The 23539-nt window shown below is 40.7% G+C and overlaps 1 long non-coding RNA gene across 1 annotated transcript in view; it reads right to left on the reverse strand.

Moving 5' to 3' along the window:
• Positions 1 to 2913: 2913 nt before the first annotated feature.
• The window catches only part of LOC146498675 (uncharacterized), a 245408-nt gene continuing 224782 nt past the window's right edge, over positions 2914 to 23539 (reverse strand). Inside the window, exon 2 of the long non-coding RNA XR_014870257.1 lies at positions 2914 to 16204. This is a non-coding gene — a long non-coding RNA (uncharacterized LOC146498675). The remainder of the gene's footprint in view (positions 16205 to 23539) is intronic.

The raw sequence follows: 23539 nt of genomic DNA on the forward strand, positions 1-23539 counted from the left end.
ACAGGAAAGCAAATCCTGGAAATACAGCACTTTACACATTGAACTGCAGGCAGTTTGAGGGCTAAAATACACACAAACCCACAAGCGGGAGGTCAGGGCTATGAAATAAAAATACCAGAATCTATGCCACTGTTGGCACTGGGAGTAGAATAATAAAACTTGTGAGTTAAGCCGTCTAGAGCATAATTCCACTACTCATGGCATGAGAAACAGCCCGGGTGCTTCTGCTGCGGTGGAGGAACAGTGAAACTGGATCATGAGCTGAAGCAGCAGCTCAGCGGGGGGACGACGTGTGGGTTCAGAAGCCTGGGACTCTAACGAGGTGTGAAACTGATCGGCTCGGCACAGGCCAAACTGATACACCCACCCACCCGACAGTAGCGTGGCCCGAGCAGCATCCAGGACAAATCAGCAGAGACTTTCAAACAAAGAAAGCAACCGTGCCAAAGCTGATCGCGCTCCATTATCAGTACACTCATCCCCTGCCAAAGTTTTAATAGCAACAGCCCGCGTTTCATGTGAAACGATTTCGGTACGACGCTTATTCACAGCAAGACTGAGATTACTAATTAGTAAGAATTTAAATAGTCATGAGTCAACATCCCTAAAAACACATACAATACATTTGTATGTTTGTTTAGGGAAGAATTGTTGCAACTTTTATTTATTTACTGAGACTATAATAAATACTGCTCTGAACTGGTTGATTCATGACATTTCAGGAGAACTCTAAACCACCACCAAGATTATTTACATCTTGGAAAGTTACCAGAACTACAAGAGGCATAAAAAACTTAAATTGGATGTTTTTCAGAGATTCAACAGAAGAAGAAACAGAATCTGTGATACTGTTTGTCAATAAGAACATTATGAGCTCCGCCTCCCCCATTCTTATAGCTACTTCAGTTGGAATGGGAACATAACAGATCACAGGGGTGGGAGAAGATTCACAACTAATATTAGCAACTAGTAGTAACAGAAAAAATGTTGCTTTAAATTGGAGTAAAATGGCATTTCAGGCACAGTCCCAAGCTCTTTTATAAACGCATCTTTCTGCCTCATTCCTTCAGAAGAAATAAAACTTGGAGGTTTACCCGCAAAGAGCCCCTCACATGCAATCATCCCACCCATCAACAGATGGCAGTGTTCTGTCTGTGATGGTGAGGGGAAAGAGGCAGGAGGAGCAGAGCAGATGCGAGCACAGGGAAAGGCTTGTGTAATGATGGATCTAACCTTGGGAGACAATTGTTAGGCTGCAAATGAGCCGCTGTTGATGGCAGGAGGCAAAGACCGGGCGGAGCTGAGCTTCCTCCCTTCAGAACTAAAGATTAACATCATTTTACATTTATATTACAGGCATTTAGCTGTAAGCTTCAAGCTGCTAGTTAACTAAGTAAAAACAGCAATGCTATAGTTAACGTTTGGTTGATGAGTAGATGGTACCATGTACCTGTTTAATGATTTGTTAGTTTTTTATATTAAAATTTTTCATAATCAAAGGCATGAAACAAATTACCTGGTAAACATCGCTGCATGCTGCCAGGGGGGAGGAAACATAAAAGACAGAAGATGAGAAAATAAGTGGGAGGATAAAGAGGTAGGGGTCAGGGGGAAAAGAGGGCACAAGGAGGAAATGGGAACAGAAGGAGAGGACAGAAAAACGGGGCGAGAAGGAGGATGCTGCAGACAAGGAAAAGGTCAGCTGCCTCTTTAGCATTTCTTCTTGATAAACTGAGGAAAACAGTGGCCTGGAAAAATCTTTGTTTCTCTGAGATGTTGAACATGTCATCGCTATGTCTATAAATGGGCTCCTGTGGGGCAGAAACAGCCAACCTGAAATGTAGATGGCCAAGAAACGCAGCAGAGAGAACCGATGCACACAAGTGTGCAGGGAGCCGGCGCTTTTGGTTCTTAAAGAATAAGTGGTTATCCTTAGGCGGCACTAAACGAACTGACGACATTTAAAAAATGTTCTAAATGTCTCTCTGTGTTTTATTTTAACAGTCACTAAAAGCAATGACATAAAGTCTGTAAAATGTTGGCTACTTTGGAACTCTTTGATTTGTTGGAGAGACACAGGATGGCAGTGTGCCTCGGTATTCACTCTAAAATGTCCAACACAGATATATGAAGAATAGGAACACTGGAATAGAAGTGACATGGGAGGGAAATGGAGACCTTGTCCTGTGGAGGTGGTTACCTGTCGAATGTAACGCGCTAACACTTGCATGTGGCCCCACTCTTTTAGGCTCATGATAGCTTGTGAAAATATTACATCCCAGCAGTACTAGCTAGCTATAGTTTGCAGTAAGCTAATGTGGTATTCTCAAATAAAGCACTGTTAGATTTATATACAGTATTAAAGCAATAACTGCAAACTACAGCCTGCACAGTAGTAATTAAAATGACGCAGTCCCTTCAGTCCAGATGTTACCACGAACTTACTGATACTTAAAAGTTAAAAGAATTGAGACAGGGTGAGGATAGCTGTTAGTTCTGTCATTCATTGTATTACTGCAATCTGCTAAGCCAGGGGTGTCGAACTCCAAGCCTCGAGGGCCGGTGTCCTGCAGGTTTTAGATATCACCGTGGGTCAACACACCTGAATGAAATGATTAGTTCATTACCAGGCTTCTGGAGAACTTCAAGACATGTTGAGGAGGTCATTTAGTCATTTAAATCAGCTGTGTTGGATCAAGGACACATCTAAAACCTGCAGAATACCGGCCCTCGAGGCCTGGAGTTCAACACCTGTGTGCTAAGCCAAAGACTAGAGATGATCCAATAGATCAGCGGCCCCCAACCCCCGGGCCTCGGACCGGTACCAGTCCGTGAGTCGTTTGGTACCGGGCCGCGAGAGTTGAGGCTCAGGTGTGAAATGTATGGTTTTCAGGGTTTTTATCGGTTTTCAGCGTTATTTTGTTATCGTTTTTATCGTTAACTCGGTTTTCCTGGGTCTTTTCACGTGTGTTATGAATAAATCTTCTTTTTTTTGGTACCGGTACTAGTTTTATTTTGTTGTATTTATCCGCAACACCTTAAAGGCCGGTATGTGTAAATATTGTCGGGCATAAACTGGCCTGTAGCGCAAAAAAGGTTGGAGACCGCTGCAATAGATGATCCATAGATTTTTTTTTAAATGTTACAGATCTGCACCAATTTGTGTTCATTATACCTCTTCTTTTGTAGGACATTTCAATTACTGCAGAGATGTCAGTTCTTTATCTTCCTTTACAAGTCGCTAGCTCACCTCCTGCAGCTCAAGCTAACATTGCCTCCCACTCTGAACGGCACCCACTCACCACAGACCGAAAGCGGATAGTAAATATTCAGGTTATTCCAACAGTAACCACAGTCGAATCCCCTCCAGTAAGATAACATAATGTTGAAAAATGCTTATGATAGGGTCTCCCAGTGGTTCAACCAGCCTGTGCCAAAACCACATACTCTAATCTTGGCACAAAAAATAGCTTAAACTAAGTTTTTCAAGAGCTTTTCTGCTGACTTCAACTATCCACTGTTATAAAAGGTGAAAAGAGGGCTGAGAAGGAGACATGACAAATTGCTGTTGCATGTTACTAAGGACATGACTTAACTTAGTAAAAACACAGTAAAAACACTTTGCCTGAACTTCTTAACCTGTGTTTACTTCATCACAGAGTTACTGCTGCTTTGCAAGTTATTAAAAGTATAAGAGTACATATCGCAACTTTACACAAAAACATCATAACCAAATAAAAAGCTTCTTATAGGCACTCATAATTTCATTTAAGAAAAAAAAGGTTTTATTTTAACCCGAGTATAATAACTATTCATGCTCTCTCTCTTTCCTAGCGTGTTCCCAGCACAGGGTCCGCTGCGTGGCTCTGTCTTCTCCACATGGATCGGTTTTGGGTGTTTTCTGGGGCGAGATGCACTGCGCGCATGTCTTTGGTGATTGCGTCCACCGACCGCCTCTTTGGTCTTCCTCGCAGTTGGCCTTAAGGGTCGAGTCGGAGGGCTGTTCTTGACACCAAATTCTCCTCGCTGCGCATGTCCATACCACTGTAGGCACGCTTCCCACATCTTCTTTTCGATCGGGGCAACTCCGAGCCATTTTCGAACATCTTCGTTTATCACACGATCCCGGCGGGTTAAGCCCACCGTCCACCTGAGGATCTTCATCTCCATGGCGCTTAGGATCTGCTCGTGTTTCCTGGTGGTTGGCCAGCAGTCACATAGGGCCACCGGCCATATGACTCTCTTGTAGATCTATTCTTTCTCATCTAAAATAATTCCTCAAAACATTTGTAAGTTTCTGTTTTCAGACAAATAAGAGCAAGTGCTTCTCTTAGGTACTCATTAGTTCGGGACACTTAAGGCTAGGTAACTTGATTCAATTCCCACCTATTATGACAGTATGAGAAAGAAAAAACTTGATTACAGTTAGTCTTTTGGTTTTAGGTTTTATGCAAAAAGAGTAAAAACAAATAAATAGGTGAGAGAATGACTGGGACAACAAAATGTCTACTGTGCTGATAAAACCTCCTACTGCCAGTCTATATGAAGTGAAACTTGAGGGATAACTGCTTAAAATCTCCCCAAAGTTTCATTCCAGAATCTAGTAACAGTGTACACATGTGTGAAGACACAGAGAGCTACAAAAGGCATCATATATATACCAGCGGTCCCCAACCCCCGGGCCTCGGACTGGTACCGGTCCGTGAGAGTTGAGGCTCAGGTGTGAAATGTATGGTTTTCAGGGTTATTTTGTTATCGTTTTGATCGTTAACACAGTTTTCCTGGTCTTTTCACGTGTGTTATGAATAAATCTTCTTTTTTTCGGTACCAGTACTAGTTTTATTTTGTTGCATTTATCCGCGACACCTTAAAGGCCGGTCCGTGAAAATATTGTTGGGCATAAACCATCCATGGAGCAAAAAAAAAGGTTGGGGACCGCTGATCTATACAATACATACACACTGCAGATGAAACACCAAGGAAGGGATTAAAAGTGAAGCTTTTATGCAATTAACTGACTTCTTTATCAAAATTATGAGTGAATGCTTAAAACCTGCTGCCAGATACTCAGCCTTACAAATAGCAACAGCACACTTCCACTCCACTCCTGCGGGGGAAGTAACTCTCATCAGGAGTCAGGGGTCACAGGATATAAGAGCAAAGGAATTGATTCAGAAGTGATTGACTGCTGTATCCTGGCACTATACATACTTAAAGGTCTCAAAGAGCAGGAGAGAAAAAGGAAAGAACAGATAAACTTACAAGCAACGGAGTTTTCCAGTCCGGTCATATGTGAGCCTGTGGCTACACCACTGCTGTTCCTCCTCTGGCTACTGTGGTCAAACGCTATTAAGGACCCATAAGAGAGACGGATTGCTGCTGACAGGCTGAAGAAAGACCCAAGCATATTTATCTGGGCTTCTTTGACGTCTTGGTGTTTAGGAAGGTGGTGCTGTGTGTGTGTGTGTGTGTGTGGGTGGGTAGGTGGGGGGGTTCGTGGGTAGAATTTACGCCGGATTCCTAGTTCATGACCTCCCTCCCTTCTCAAAGCGGGTCCGTGTGTCATCTCTAATTTGACAGGCCTAGTTTTTCCCCCCACTGCTCTCTGGTTGAGCTCGGAGCTTTTCTTTTGCTTGTTATTTCAGTAGTACTATTACAACACAGAACCGACAAAACATATACTTAACTTGTCACAATTATGAGGCTTTCACAGCCACCATCAAGAAAAAAAAAGCCTGAAAATTGTGAAAAGTGGAGTTTGATTAAGTTTGCAGAGAGCTGCCTGGTAAAGACGAGGAGAAACTCAGTATGTATAATTTATAGCAGCTCCATGCCATTGGGGAAAAACTCAAATGGCATACCAATTAAGTCATTTTCTCTGGTTTTTGGAGGACTGGTGATTATTTGGGATAGAGGAGGTGCAGGGAGGCCTTTTTTGGTTTGGCTCACATCATGCCTGAGGTATGGGGATCCTCTCTTTTGGTCCTTGTGACCACTGACATCTAGGGTTACATTCAGTACAGCTGCCTCACTTCCTGCATTGCTCATTCGAGGACTAGCTTTACCTTCTGTTTGTTTGTGTTTCTGGGTGTGTGTGTGTGTAATATATACTTTGCTTGTGTGCTTTCCTTACACAATTTTCTGTCCAGAAGCAGATTTGCAACAAATGGCAGTTATTTGCAACTCCAGCTGACAGTGACAGACAGTTCCAGCCTTTGTACCCGACACATGTAGACGAGCCAGATGTTGTGAAATCCATACATACGGGACCCCAAGAAAATCAAAGGCTCATCAACACTGTTCAACAAAATCATCCTTCACATTTTAGTGATCTCTGCTTTAGATCAGTGTTATGAAGTCTTGGCTATTTGACCTAGAAATAGAATGTAAGAAAGCTGCACAAAGCCAAGGAGTGAAATGGTGACAGTGTAACAACTAGGCATAAATTCAACAGGAAGCATAGATTTTCTTTTCATCTCCTTTTGCCAACTCGCTTGCTTCCGTTTTCCTAGATGAAGACTGCCTCAGGGGAAAGCGACAGACTGCCGCCCCACGTGATGCACAGCAACATTTGGTGGCTGGCACTGCCAATCTGGGACCCGTCACAGGACCCACCTTGAGAAAGAAGTCACCCACAGTGTGCCACAGATGGGATGCCATCAAGTTGGCGGACTCCTTTAGTTCATTGATTCATGTTGACCTCACGATAATTTTACAGCATAAGGGGAGTTAAAGTACAATTCATTCATAAGGATTCTCTCATACTCACACTACAGACTGCTATGAATGTGCTGTATCATTTAGACACAGATATATCTAAAGAAGCTACTCTGCTGCAGTAAGGAGGACCAATTCCAGAACAGTGTTATATCCTCCACAGGATGGAGGTTGTTTATTCAACTCCAAAACAGTCATTTTTGGGACGTGGAAGTTTCTCGCATAAGGGGCCTGAGTTCATTTTGCACAAAGCTGCTGGGAGCAAAAACAGGATGAAGCTTCTTCTTTTGCTCAAAACAGATGCCAAAACAGAAACAGATGACAGGAGCAATATAGGGCATGCATTCTGACTGCTGCAGAGGTCAGCTCTATAAATCAGGCATGGACTTGGCCTGAAATTGAAAAAAACAAACTGGGACATGTGGAGGAGGAGGTGCAAATGAGCCTGTTCAATATCACAATGCCACGGCATTTAGACACAATATAGCATCAATACTGCTGTTATCATTACTACCAAAACCACCACCATCATCATTTCAACTACTATAACTGTAAAGAACTGCTACTATTACTACCCATCTATGAATGGAGTGGTAGCATTCAAAATACATTCAGATCCCCTATGCTTCCTGGCTCACCTCACTTAAGCTAAACAGGCACTAATTCAGTGACTACGATGGGAAGCAAGGTTGGTCTAATGCCATGCTCGTAGAGAAAATGTGCAGCATTCAGCTGCTCACCACTTCAGTATGTCTACTTTGACATATTTGCGAGACAGAGAGAGGAACAACTAATCATTTTCCACTGTGTTCCTGAGGGGGAAAGGGGGCAAACAGAGGTGGGAGGTTAGAATGAGCGAGCTGCAGGAATGGCCTATCTTACCTTATTTATCCACTCCTCTCCTTGCTGTTAGGGATAAGACACTATTTTCCATTTTGTTTTATTAAACACTATGTGGCCTTATTTATTAGTGTCACCCCAGACAACTATAGCAGCAGTGCAGCACCAGTTTGCACCCCTGACTGGACTGAAAAGGTCCATTGAAGCTCTGTACATAACTGTGTGAGTGTTAGGAGACATAATGCACAACTAGGAATCACATCTTTTTTGCATTAGTGCATTACTTATTCCACCACTATGATAACTATGATGTGTTAACTAAGATGTGGCTCATGCTCACGTGGCCCTAATGCGTCCATGTGTGTAAATTAACCGTGAAACTAGTCTGTGGTTTGATGCTCCCACCGGCAGCTTTGTTCAGATGGTTCCAACCACTGCAGAATTTACAGGGTGCCAATGGTTTCCTGCATGTCTGAGCATCAATCAGGCATGTCGGTTTGAATCTCGTGCTGCCTCTGGAGAATAACATAAATACACAAATTAGCATCCTAATATGCCATAAGTAAATCAGTCTCAACATATCTGCTAGCTGATGGGTATGCAACTTTCTGTGTCATGTTAAAGTTAATCTGACTGTGGAGGTTAAGGGGGAGCACAAACCGATTAAGAGATTCACTGATTGGCAAAGTATGCCCAATCAGAGCTGCTTGTCAGATGGTTGATTAGCATCAGAACATCACTCTTGCTACCCCTTTACATCATCTGACTGTGGATTTCAGTGACATTTAAATGTTGAGGTAACCAAATGATCACGCTAAAAGTTGTGTGAGGGTAAGAGGAAATCCTGGATTTGGATTCGGAGTCAGTACTGGCAGACACCTTAGTACTGAGAGGGGAAAGACCAATCAGTGTCTTCCTATTAACATAAGGGTGAAAAAACTGAACGAGAAACTGCGAATTATCCATCACTGAAGACAAACTAACATCAAAATCAAATCAAGAATGAAGTGATGGCAGTGTAGTAGAGATTGATTATATTCTATAATTATATTTTAAAGGGAAGAAAAGGCATAAAAATTCCTTTACAAAAGCGCCCTCATTTGGTGTTTAGATGATGGATGTGGGGAAACCTGTTAGGATCTGGGCTGGTTGGGAGTTTTTGGTTTCTTTTTGTAGTCCTTTTCTTTAGGAACAGCTGGGCGTGGCACACCTGAGGATTGTTTGGCTCCATCAAGCAGAGAATTTAAGGAGCAGTGTGGCAACTACTCTTCACCTGATCATTGGCTCTGCTTCAGTGTTCTCCACTCATCAGCTGTGTTGGGATCTTTGGGAGGACACCTGCCAAGACGTCACCACTCTTCCTCCAGCGTGCCTGCAATTTGCACTACTTCCCTGGACTCTTTCACGAATTTGGTGAAATGTTTGCACTCATTTCCCAGTTCAGTGTGTATCTGTTTCCCTCTCCTGAAATTGCCTGAGATCCTCCGCTAGATTTCCTCCTTTGAATGTTAATTTCTATAGTGGCTCAGGATATAATTATTTTCAGTGCTGTGTGAGACTGAGTTGATCTGCCTCTGTGACACATGACAAAACCCATCTAACACATAAAGAAGTATTCGTATGGCCTCTGTTCCTAAATCCTCACAAAAAGAAACTGAGTTTCTCTCATACTGACACAAAGACTGTTTTTTTGTTTTGTTTTTTTGGAACAAAATTACAACCCATAAACACGTGATATCGCATAGCAGTCATCTGGTTTGGAATCATATGTGAATGACTAATAATGAAAAAGTAAAGTCCTCCATTGCGGGTTGAAATACCACGAGGATGCACATTAGAAACATGTGTGGTCCCAGTGTGAGAAAACACCACTCGGTGGGTTTTATAGAGGAAAAGAAACAATTCCACCAGCTTTTAATACAACTTGCATGAGAGTGAAAGTGAATATCACGTGGTGAATATCACTGTGTGAAAAAACTTGTATCTGTCAGCAAGCTGAATAAACAGGCGTATTACAACACTGTTGTTCTGCTTGGAGTCAAGGGAGAGGTAGGAAAAAATGTGTGTCACAAGTAGCAGATCTACCAATCACAGCCGCAACGTGAGAGGCTTTAGAGAGCTCACATCAGATCAAAGAACAAAGAGTCACTAGAGATTGTTGATACTTACTTATTAAACAGTGAGAGAGGAGGAGATGAAAAGCGGGTGGGGGTGTGAATAGAGGAGGAGCCTAAAGGAGACAATACTGGACAGACCTGAAAATCTGCATGCATGTGTATGCATCTTATTGGAAAAAGCAATTCTCCCTAAATATAAGGATTTATATTAATTATTAGCTTTTCATCAACAGTGAAAGCATATATTTGCCCATACAGACCAAGATAAAACAATACATCTAAAGTGCTTCCACTACGCCTTGGCTGCACAGACATTAATGACAGTACACATCGCATGCACACAACTCTGCAACTACTTGTAAATCTTTAACATAAATGTCTTCTGTGACATTTTGTACAAGACATATTAGGTGTGATGTGACAGTAAAGGCTGGAGGGACAAAAAGGGTAAGAAACTAGGAAAAAGTGAAACGAGTTGAGTTGGAGAAGGAACTGGAAAGCTTGTCTCAGTTTGGCCTTGTCTCTACAGATCAAGGAATGCTGACAGGAGAGCAACCAGGGGAAGCAACAACCCTGTCAAAACCACTAACTGTCATCTCATCTAAGGGTGGTGAAAGAGGAAAAAATGTATTTGGGACAATAAAATCTGCTGTGACACCGTGTATCTTACTTTCAGAGCCTCGATGAAGCTGAAGGAATTAAGGCAAATTGAACAATCAAAAATATTTAACTCATTTTGGAAAAGAGCAGGTAGCTCAAGTTGTAAATGAAAGTTGAAAAGAGCAACAAGTAAAGTCCTGAAAGTTGTGAACATGTATATTAGGGGTGGGGGAAAAAATGGATACTGTGTAGCATGGTGATATTTTGTTTGCTAATAATGTATGGATACAGAGACAGCAGAAATCGATATTTTGTTACAAAAAGGTTTTTGTGCTCTGACTTCAGAGCATGTTGATCCTTTTTCTGAGCAAGAATCCTGACATTCCTTCACTGTCCAAATGTGTTTAACTTGTTTTATGGCAGCAATAAACATGACAGTTTACTTATTTTAATTTAAGACATGTTTTATTTTAATTAAGTTTAAAACTTTTTTATTTAATGTAAAATTATATTTTGTTTTAATTTACTTTCAAATTCTTCAGTTGCTGAAGGGGCTGCATAGTTTTCATAAACTGCATAGTTCAGAATAGCTATAATTGTACCAGATGGTTGATTCAGTTAAGTTGGACTAGACTGTAATACAAACCGTTCAGTTTGTCAACAATCAAACTGAAATGAGAGAAAGACTGAGTGTGAGACTTTGATATTAGAGAAAATGAATATTGATAAAGTTTACCTTTATGTACAGAATCTGAATATCGCAAAATATTTTAAAAAATTGCAATAATATCGTATCGTGCGTTAAGTATTGTGATAATATCGTATCGTGGGATGTATGGTGATTCCCACCTCTAATGTATATTAGAACATATGTTCTAAAAACAGGACACCATGCAGTCCTGTGGAAACCTGAACACACCCTCAGTGCTTCCATAGGAATTAAGAGAGCAAGTAGTAGTCAGGTTCTGCTCCTTAAACAGACTTCATTATCATTATCAAGAGCAGAAGCAGTACCTTAAGAAAGCGTTGCATTAACAAATGCCTGCAAACCTCTTCTGTAAAGAGAAGTTTGCCAAAATGATCATACAGAAATAATTATTTCTGCTAAATGTGGTTCTACAAGCTAATATGCTAAGTTTTCATTAGTTTTCATTCTTTCTCACACGACTGTATGTGCTGAGCGATGGAGTAAGGAATCTTATGGCTTTATGTAGATTCATTGCACTGAAAGGTTTTTAGGCTTGGTTGGCAGGTAGGAAAATAAGAACTGCTCCCACCTGCTCGCCTCTGTGTCCGATTCTACCCATCCATCTAACTTTTCTGTCTTCTCTTCATGTGCCTTTTCGACCACTTTAACACACATCATTTCCAGGCACACAACTACACATTCACAAAAATAAATGTCAAGGTGGCTCACCTTCGTGCAGCCCACAGGTGACGTGTACGGCATTTTGTAAAAAATGACAGTAGAAGAAAGTCATCAGGAACTCTTTCTGACAGAGGCAGCCACTATTCGATACACTAGGCTGAATCACATGGCAGCTTTTTATGCTCGTGTCAGTCAGGACCAGCGCTGCGCTGTGACTGCAGCAAAGAGTGAAAAGTGCTGGTTGTCAGTTGACATGTTACTTGCATTACTGGCAAATTATGCAGGTTTATGTACGGTATGGATGTTGTCTGGAAACGTGTCACTCACAAGGACGTGCAAGCATCATCACTCTCAGATTTGCAAGTTTAATTTTATTCTAATATGCTGAGGCAGCTCTTTTTTTGCCATTTCATTGGATTTAAAATTGCAATTCCTTTGCTTAGGGTATCAACCCACTGTAAGCACAAGCTAAAACCCAAATGGCTACAAATACATATTTACTTTACCTTGAGCGCAAACCCAACCATCTACTAAAAGTCTCACAGCACGGATTCCTTTTCATCCCAAATATGTAGCAAACAATTAGAGGTTTAATCTTTGGATGGTGAAGGGCTGAAAACAAAAAATTGTAAGGTGGTAATACCATAAGGACAGGAATCAAAAGAGTAGATGCAGTAGGACATTTGATGTTTTGTGACTTAATTTCATCATCAGGTTATCAATAGTCAGCGCACAACACTCACCTGGATGATTCCGACTCTTCAGCTCTGCTTTTATGATAGAAATTCAATTAGAATATATAAAGCCAGAGATGTTTGCTCCAAAAACAAAGTCACTGCTTCACTGTGTTTAATAAAAAAAACGGTTCAGTCACATCATTTCCCAAACTTCTTAATGACTGATAGTGATGACAAACAATCTAAATGAACTATGTTGGTGGTGTTGTAGTTGATGATGATTAAATTAGCCCTATGATTTATTATATTCCTTTAATTATTCTCATAGTAGTCATTCACTGGCTGTTTGACCTCCATAAAACATCTCTAATACAACAGATTTACTAATAGATGTTGGATAGTAATTAAGTACAGCAAGACAATTCATGTCACAGCCCACTGTAATCTCGACGAGCTCTGTTGGTGATGAATTTCACTGAGGAAAAGACTAATGACTTTTTACTGACAATATTAAAGTCAGTCCAAAAATTCACATTTAAACTTTCTAATTTGAGATTGTGGGGTTTTCACACACTTGGAAGTGAGGGTTAAAAAAGGAGAGGAATTCTTAACAGGGCCGGTTGTACCAAGGATCATCCCAGGAAATTAATGAGATTAAACTTGCATGAGATGATTTCAGGGCTTGTGAAGATGGGACAGATAGTCAAGCCAGCAGAGGGATTTATCTGTATTGATTGGGTGCGAGGTTCAGCTACAGGTTAGCTTTCAGCACCTAGGGAAAATCTGATAAAGGGAAGGCAGGATATAAGTACATGCCCCTCTGAGGCCCTGCACTTGAAACAGTGCACATGTAAACTGCAAAACCGCAGAGGTGTTTCATCATTGTAACTTTAGAATAAAGGTAGATGGAGAACAAATACATTCTCATAGCTGAGCTACAAAGTGAACATCACCGAGCGGTTTGACAGTCAAGCAAGTTCTTTGATGCTTCTATAAGAACCCTGACAAAAAATTACATTTGCTGCAACTCAGAGAAAGACACATCAGATAATTGGCTGATTATTCTAAAGCTATATAACCATGTGTGCTTGTGTAAAACAACCTAAAAGAAACATCTTTAGTTAAAATAAAATGGAAATTTCAGATTTTTGTTTCATTTAATATGGTAGTTAACTTAGTGGTGTCAGCACTTCTGCTAATCTTATATACGCAAAACTACATTAATGCACAAAATTCTAGGTTTGTTAATTGGTTTTGATTAAAAGCTTAAGAATTTTCCATTTGTAGGAAACTGAATTGAACTAATATCAAATTGCAAGTGAGCATTTAAATACAAGTGCAACAGATTAAATTTCATGTTTTCTAGAAACAGACCTGAAACAAACACAAGCAATTTAGTAAACCTGTGATTTCCTTTAGCTTTAAGATTTTTATTCTCTTTCCTAATGACAGTAAATAAATAAAAGAAATCCCAAATATTGAATAAAATAACCTTCACAAATCTGTTACACTTTATAATGCCAGGCTACTGTTCTGTTATTATTGTGCCAACCTCTGATACAAGTGAAATCAAACAGTCATTAAACTTGCCACAGGACTGAGTGCACATCAATAGGAACGTAATTTTCCTTTAAGAGCCGATGTAGGACTATTTTCCAGGTGAGCCCCCCTGAACAACATGAAAGATCTCCAGATTACACACATGGGTAACCTGCTACCTCCAGCATGCTACTGTGACCCTTTCACCTTTCATTCGGCATATTTCACAAGTCAACTCTGCTTATAGCCAGAAACCTCTCGTCTGCAGTAGAAGAAAGGAAATCAAAACAGATTGGCCAGACACATGTCTGACCCCCACATATCACTTTTTTCCATTCCCCCAACAACATGCCAACTCACAGATTTCATCTGTCTTTTCATCGTGAATTTTAATTACCTTGCTAGCGTGACATTAACCTTTTCATACAGCAACCAGCTGTCATATCCCCTCATGTGTGATCTGTTATCTGTCTCGCAAGTAGTTAATTTGGGTTGGCAGTGGGTGGTTCCCTGCTGAGAAGAGGGGAGGAATAAATAGGTTGGTCGTTTGGTGCATAACTGGAGATTAAACGCTGCATTAAAACAGAGATGAAAAAAACCCTGAATGTTAGGCCTGACATGTGTGCAATAACATGACTTGTGACCAGAGATGGGCAGTAATCGATTACTTTTTTCAAGTAACGAGTAAAGTAAGGGATTACTATTGCAAAAACGGTAATTAGATTACCGTTACTCTCCCGTAGGAACGCTGCGTTACTGCGTTACTAAAACCGTGATTTTTGCGAGAATGTCTCATGACAGTGACGTAAGCGAGTGCCACGTTTTGTGACAACAGCTGTGTGCAGATCAACAATGGATCATATATCGAGTGCAGAGAGAGTATGAGCGTGCAGCGTTTAAAGCGTGGAAGTACTGACCTTACTTTGAGTTTGATTCCATAAAAAGTGACAAAAACATTAGTGTCCGTTGTGCGTGGGAAGAAAACTTCTTTTTACAGCGAAAAAAACCCTAAACTTCCAAACAAGCACCGAGTAGCTACGACGTAATGGGAAACTCACAGAGAAACTCGCGGATTCTTCCACTGACCGCTGCACACCTGCACCAGGGTAACCCTCCGCCTACCCCACTCCTGCTTTACAGGTGAAAATAGAGCAACAGGACCGCTAGTCTTTGACTTTATTTATTTTCTGCTGTGTTTTACTTGCATCTATTTGAAAGACTGAGTGTAAACACACACACAAAAAATATATACACACATAAAAACTTTTTGGGGAAGTAATCAGTAATTAGTTACTGATTACTTTTTTCATGTAACTTAACCAACACTGCTTGTGACCCTCCTGATATCTCTGTGTAATGGACCGCATCACAGGTAGCATGCCTACAGCAAACACATTCACTCTGGCACAGTCACATGGATTGACTGAGCATGCGTAAGTTCCTTCACATTAAATAAATTTGTCAAAGAACCTTAATTTGAGCGAGGCGATTCCAACATTATAGTCGCAACGTGGAGCACAAAGGTTTAAATGTATGATACTGACATAGAGCAAAATCAGGTAAGGAAAACTGCATGTGAAGTAAACAGGACAGCAATCCAGCTAAGATCATATTAACAACTTCTTCAGAGTTTTTGATGAAAAGCTCAGAGTCAAGGTCACTTCCTTCAGAGTATAACCGATCAAATACCCAGAGAAATCAAAGCTGTGAAGCCGATTTATTGCCTCTGTAATATTCAAAACTTCTCTTCCTTCATGGTAGAGGTCAGAAATAACTCCTGCCCAGTAAGCCCACAAGATACAAATACTGACTGATCGGCAATGGGCCCCACTGAATGCAGATTATACTAATTGCACTGCAGTAGGGTGGATAAATAACTGAAAAATGAGTAAAAAGGTGAAAGATGAAGACTTTGCAGGTGATATTGAGCTCAGTGGGAAGTGCTTTGCCATTCTAGTTTATCTGAGTAATAATAACTGCATTTGACAGTGCTTGTAATAAATGAACAGGAGCTCGAATCAGTAACACTAATGCAACAGCGTGCATATGGAGCGAGACACAATAATAATAATAATGGATTGCATTTGTAAAGCGCTTTTCAAGGCACTCAAAGCGCTTTACAATGCCACTATTCATTCACTCTCACATTCATACACTGGTGGAGGCAGCTACAGATGTAGCTACAGCTGCCCTGGGGCAGACTGACAGAGGCGAGGCTGCCATATCGCGCCATCGGCCCCTCTGGCCAACACCAGTAGGCGGTAGGTGAAGTGTCTTGCCCAAGGACACAACGACCAGGACAGAGAGCCCGGGGATCGAACCGGCGACCTTCCGGTTACAGATAGCTGTGACCGTGAAGCGTTGGGTTGGGAAGTCATTAAACAATGACTGTTTTTGGTTTTTCAGATCACTTGAAATGAAAATTCTGAAAATTCTCATTTTTTCCCCCTTTTTTCTTTAATTCTGATTCTTAAGATACAAGATTCAATTGATTGAATGATGTGATTGAATGATGAAAGATGATTTCTTGCTTGGGAAAACCATCACTGAAACTTGGAATTCTGATGACGGACATCCATAAGTAGAATTCAGAGACAGGTAAATCTGCGTGGACTAAAGTGACCCCTCCTCAAATTCTAGCCTATTTTTTAGGCTGAAAAGCGAGAGCCAAGTTCTCTTCTGTAATTTACCCCTCTTACATCAATCTAATGCAACAGTTCAGACTGAAAAGAGAACGCCGAAAATCCAATTTGCCTGGGTATACTGGTAATGGTAATTGGACTAGATCTTATCTAGTGCTTTTCTACTTTACCTGAGCACACAAAGTGCTTTATGAAACAGGCTCCATTCATCCATTTACATTTTGTAAGCTTTTTCTAAGTGTTTTCTACCTAGCATTCACACACATTCATACTCCAATGAATGCATCACAGAGCAACTTGGTGTTAGTGTCTTGCCAAAGGATATTTGGCATGTTGACTGGATAAATTGCTGTACTTCCTGAGCTACAGCAAAGAAATTGATTTGCAGTTTATTATATTATGGACGCAAAGCTCCCAAGATATTGCCAAACAAATGAAGTACTTAAGCTTACTTACAGTACTTAAGTTCTGTGGTGCCAACTAAATTCCAGCCTCTCGCATGTTGCATGTGGTGGCGAAATGTATCTTTAGAGATAAAGGTGCATAAGCTACAGCCTAATGGAAAGTGTTTCTCGAATGGTTGCATCAAGATAAGATGATCATTTCCAAGGTTGATGCATGAACGTACTGCAATTATTTCTACAGACCTTGCAAGCATAATTCAGCGACTTGATAAAAGTGACAAAGTATTAAAGTCAGCAGAGACTAAAGGAAATGGCTGCAATATATCACTGGCTGTCATGCCTATGAAGCATTTTATGAGATACAAATGAGTCCTGTTACATCCTCAAGCAGAGAACATATCACTGTTTCCACTTTGTAAGGTCACTTACCTACAGGTAACGCAGCATGTGAATCATTCGTTGCAGTTGCCTGAAAATGCATAAGTAGGCACTATCATGCATTATTAAACCACAGACCCGATAATCTCCCTCGTCCGATATTTACTGTACAGTAAGATAGGAGGCTGAGGGTGGATTTTCCTCTCTTTTTATCTCAAGGATTGGCATGGCAACACTAGCTTCACAGAAACCACTGTGAGCATTATCAGGAGACAAGATGTGTGATCTAAACACATAACGCTTAGAAGCCTGAGTCACGTCCCAGAGTGACAAAAACCTGCCTGTTCAAACTGTGTTTGAAACGTGAAGTCAATTCATGATGAGCTTGAGCTTTCTCAAAAGATATCTAACGCATATGGAAACCATCCAAAGTGGTCCACTGTTCGTGTTTGGAGTGCACTGATGTAGTATAGCCACAGGTAAGGGGTTGTATTACGGAAGCAGAGTTTTGTCCTATAGACAAAACAGTTGGAGAGTATTAGCAGTGGAAGGCAGGTATATGTTTATCATAGTCTTATATGGTCTAATCTTAGCTACATGATGACTAACTATTTTTTTGCCAAGGCAAAAAAAATCCTGGCGGCTGCCAGCGGTACCCCTCAGCCTCCTAGTAGATATACTGGTATCTAGTATACTGGTATTAGTTTCAAGGTTTCAGAAAACTTGACCTGTGAACTCGAACTTGTGTGAGATTTTCAGTAGACACACCTATGTATCAATTTGAGACTCTTACACAAACGTCACAAACTTGACTGTCCATGTTGGCCGACCGCCCAGCAGCCTGATGACAATATCTCATCAGCCTTTTACAGCCGAGTGGGAAAAGGGGAAAGAGAAAACCTAAAACAAGCCAATATACAACTAAGTATTCTTCTGTATCCAATGAATTTTATTTTTAATACCATGAAAGACATTCACCTTCATTATACAGGGTGGGCCATTTATATGGATACACCGTAATAAAATGGGAATCTTTTATCTTTGGGGTCATCTGAAGGCAATTGTCTATGATGTGAAGATACAAGATGTGCAGCACCTGAAACTACGGATACTGGATGCCTGTGTTGGCATTTCTCCTGCGGTGTTGCTATCAGTGTGTGAAGAGTGGGAGAAGAGGGTTGCATTGACAATCCAACAAAATGGGCAGCACATTGAACACATTTTATGAGTGGTCGGAAACTTAAATAAATAACGTAAATAACTCATGACAGAATAAAGTTACGTTGAAACCAAACACACCATTATTTTTCTTGTGGCATTACCAATAAGTTTGATGTGTCACATGGCCCTCTTCCTATTGAAAAAACAAAAGTTGTATCCAAGATGGCCGACTTGTAAATGGTCACCATGGTCACCACCCATCTTGAGGAGTTTGCCCCCTCACATATACTAATGTGCCACAAACAGGACTTTAATATCACCAACCATTCCCATGTTGTTACGGTGTATCCATATAAATGGCCCACCCTGTAGTTTTGAGTAAGTGGATACAGATATGTGGTAAAACAGCTTTGGAAATGTCATTAGTTTACCTAATCTCTATGGGTCTACAGAGATTAGCTAAACTGGGAAAGGAGAGAAAAAACCATCAGCACCGTGGAAAATCACTTCCACTTTTGGAGTAAATGTGACATCAATGTTCATGGAACCAATGTCTTTTTTTCATTGGTGCCATGTTGTCATGATGATTGCAATTTGCAAATACAGCATATTCTTGGCAGTGAAGATTGCACACGTGTCACATTAAAATCCATTTCTATCAGATATGGAAAACAAAACTGTTACACTGAAAGGCAAACTGTGTGGACCTACTTCTTCTCCCATACAAAATGACACTGATAGTAAAGCCTCATCAATATACACGCCCAACTCAAACACTTTGGGGGGTTTGTTATTTCTCAAATTTGCGATCGAAAAGTGACCATTTCTGCTTTCCATCCCGCCATTAGTAACACAATGCCTTGCTGCATTAATGGAAAATAGATTTTGTCATATTCAATACAACATGGCATTCATTTTCTAAATTATAGTCCCCATTAGCGTCATAATGGAGGATAAAGCAGGGCCTAGATTATGATTCATGACTGACATCATGTAGTGTTCCTGAGGTCTGAGACAAATCCACCCCACACTTGACTTGTGCAATTTAAATAGTGAAGATGGCAAACGAACGTTTGAGTTTTCATGGCAGGACCTAAATAACCAATGGGTTATACTGTGATGCTCATTTCCATCTTTATATTAGGATTTTGGTAAAAATATTTCAAACTTAGGATACATGGGTACTCTATCCAACTGTGACACCGTATTGATCAATGGATTGCTACCTGGTATCTGGGATGATCTGGGACAGATCATACTACTCAAAGTTAATTAAAATACTTGAAATACAAACTAAGTTAACTAAAATTTTTGCATATTCTTCCTCATTTCCAATCTTCATACATGTCACAGGTGGTTTTACTACAAATCTTCTTAAAAAGCAAGACAATTTATTACTGCTTGAATTTGAGGATTCTGTGTCAGGAGACTAACTGCAAACAAAACTGAAAAGGTCATTGCCCAGTGACATTAGGAAACAGATTGCAAGAATCACCAAATGCCCTTTCTGTCATGTGTGAGTGTGTGGCTAGCAGTTAGCAGACCCAAATACAGACTCAGAGACAGATTCGGAAGTTACACAGCTTTGTGCAGTCTGACTGGAAACCAGAACTTACATGACTAAGCTAAGAGGGTGTGCGTGCACACACAAGGAGGGACCAATGAGGACATGACAAGGAACTGAGACAAACTGAAGACTGAAATACACAGGATAACGAGAGGACGGATGACAGGCAACAGAGCTGGAACAAAGTAGACATAATGAGACAAGGGAAGCAAAGCTGAACACAAGGCACAGAAACAAAGACTATCAAAATAAACAGGAAACAGACAGAGACCGCACAAGGAAGACAGAGAACGCGGGCAAAAGAGCAGAGAAACCAGATGGACACACAGAGACATGGTGCAAATAAACACAGAGACAAGACAGATTTCACAGGGAGACAGAAATAACTCAGGAAGCTAGACGTTAGAGGACAGGGAAGACTGAGACAGACTAGGCATGAAAGGGAACTAAAACTAAACAAGGAGCAGAGAACTCAGCAAACTCAGGAAATAAAAAACTCTCTTAGATCTCATTCCAGAAATACAGAACAATTCCAGGCCAACACAAACTACTGGGTCAGGAACCAAACAACACACAGCAGAAACAAGTGGACGGATATTAACTCAATCATATGAACAGGAAGAATAAGAATGGAGGGAGTGTATGTTTGTGGACAAAAAGCACAAATATAAGTGATGGTGGAAATGACAGCAGGGGCGGACAACATACTAGACTGTATAAACAGAAATTTGCATGGCAAAACAGAGAAATGTCATTGTGAGTTGTACAGAACACCCGTTTCAAATATGGAAACATTCTGGGACTTGGTGGATAAAACATTTACAAAATCAAACCAAAACATGTTTATTTGTGGAGATTTCACAATAGACTTATTAAATCCAAACACAGAATGACCAAAGAGTCGTCTAGATTTATGCCAGATTTCCGTGGCCCTCTGTTAAAGACCATTTCATGCCAGTCAGTTCAGCATTAGATATTTTCCCTGATTAATATGAAAGCCAGTTAGGCAGGTGTGTGTGTATAATGGAAGAAAAAAGGCTTGTTCTCATTTCCCCAACGCTAGAAAAGCAATGACTTACAAGGATTGACTATTTGCCTCTCTACAAATCAGCACTCATTATGCAAAGTGAGTGAGCCCTTCGGTGTGGCCAGAAGAATGTAGCGGAGAGCAAACTCAACAGGATGTTGATTCACAAGCGTAGGGGACACAGCGGTGCACCAGCTACCAGCACTGGATGGTAACTGGACTGAACAAGTGTCAAGTGTGATTTAAGGGCAAGACGAGGATAAGCACAGTGAAACCCTACTCCAGGGCCCCAGACTGTGGAAATAACCTGATTGACAACCTATCCACAAATTCATTTGCCTGGCTGACTGCCCATGAATTAGGCACAGTGCCACCTCAGCACCTCTGTGAGCCACACTGTCAGGGCTCATTCACTGATTTCCATGTTGGAGCCACCCTTACTATACACCCAACATCTAAGGGATGGAAAGGGAAATAAAACTTTTACTTCAAAGATCTGTTACTTTCAAAGAACTTCATATTTATTACTTTGATTCCCCAGTTATTGACTTACTGACCATCCCCAGTGCTTTGTCCAGTGCTCATTTCATTTTTCTATTCATACTCCATGTTTCCCTTTTATTTACCATACATGCTTGTAGAATGATTGTAGAACCAGCTTCCAGTTTGGATTCGGGAGACAGACACTATCTCTACTTTTAAGATTAGGCTTAAAACTTTCCTTTTTGCTAAAGCATATAGTTAGGGCTGGACCAGGTGACCCTGAATCCTCCCTTAGTTATGCTGCAATAGATGTAGGCTGCCGGGGGATTCCCATAATGCATTGAGTTTTTCCTTTCCAGTCACCTTTCTCACTCACTATGTGTTAACAGACCTCTCTGCATTGACTCATATCTGTTATTAACCTCAGTCTCTCTTCCACAGCATGTCTTTATCCTGTTTTCCTTCTCTCACCCCAACCAATCACAGCAGATGGCCCCGCCCCTCCCTGAGCCTGGTTCTGCTGGAGGTTTCTTCCTGTTAAAAGGGAGTTTTTCCTTCCCACTGTCGCCAAAGTGCTTGCTTATAGGGGGTCATATGATTGTTGGGTTTTTCTCTGTATCTATGAAGCGCCTTGAGGCGACTTTTGTTGTGATTTGGCGCTATATAAATAAAATTGAATTGAATTGAATTGAATAGAAGTAAGAATTATTTTGATCCAACACTGTTTTCCACACATGCCAAATACACAAATGGCAGAAACGTCTGTGAGAAACAACTTTACTTCCAAACTTTCATTCTTCTAAACAGATTATAGAGCTGTAGAGCTCAGCACTGCATACATCAGCGTCAGTCACCACCAACTTTGACAGTGACAATGGTAAACTTTGCGTTTTTTTGTTGTTTGCACTGCACATTTTAAAGTACAATTAATTACCTGTGTTAAGTGGGAAAGTACAAGCAGAGCGAAAACAGTTTCCCTCATTTATCAGTGAAATCATTCACGACAAAGCCTCACAGCCTCTCTCAAGTGTTTGTTCCCACTTGGAATCTTAAAGTGTCACCCAAATAATTAGGAGGAAAGTCACACTTAAAGCTCATTGTCCGCTGTTCATCTTGATGTTTCTTGTTTTGTTTTTTCATTAATCAGATTGACTAACAAGGCGACTAAAATATTTATTTAGGCTTTATAAAGTGTTTGCATTATTGATTTTGTTGTATTTTTAATGAAAAAAGGCCAAAGAGTCAAAGAAAGAGAACTTATTGCAATAAAAGAGTGTGATTATGAAGAAAATTCACATATTATCATGAAACAGACTTTTTCCCTTGCATTCACATTTTAGAGCCATTTTAAACATTTACTGTCACCTCTCTTGGTGCTAGCTGTTGCAACTGCTATGCAATTTTCTCCACTTGGGCTGCACAATATGGAAAAAACTCTTTCACAGTCATTTTTTTCATATCAGTTCAAATCAATATGTTTCACAATATAAATAAAGTCACTATTTTTTTAAAGCTTAAAGATTCCTTTTTACTCCAGAGTCTGATATACAGATATAAAGTTAATTTTGGTTAATTCTGTAATAATGTAAATATAATTTAATTTAATCTAATGTATCATAAACAGTTGCAAAATACTCGGCGCCTGTGATTAACCCGTTACATGCCGCTCAAACATAGACAGGTCTCAGACCGTGGTATCGGTCCCCGGTATCGGGGGACTTTTAACGAGTACAAGTACTTTAGAAAATGTGGTATCGAGGCCGATTCCCGATACCGGTATCGGTGCATCCCTACTTGGACATGAATTCAGCTGCGGTTTAGGGAAGGCCTCGAAGGGCACTGGCGACGGTTCCCGGGCTGGCAGATCCCGGTGTACTAAACAGGAGTGAAGAAGTTAAAGAATTGAGAACAAGGAGGGAGGGAGGGGCACGTAAACGAGAATGAACACCTTGCAGAACTGGGGGAACCTATATAGATGACAACCAGAAGGAGTGTGTTTGGAGGCGTGGTCCTGCTCT

The sequence above is a fragment of the Neolamprologus multifasciatus genome, chromosome 17 (assembly GCF_963576455.1).
Source record: "Neolamprologus multifasciatus chromosome 17, fNeoMul1.2, whole genome shotgun sequence".
Classification (NCBI taxonomy): Eukaryota; Metazoa; Chordata; class Actinopteri; order Cichliformes; family Cichlidae; genus Neolamprologus; species Neolamprologus multifasciatus.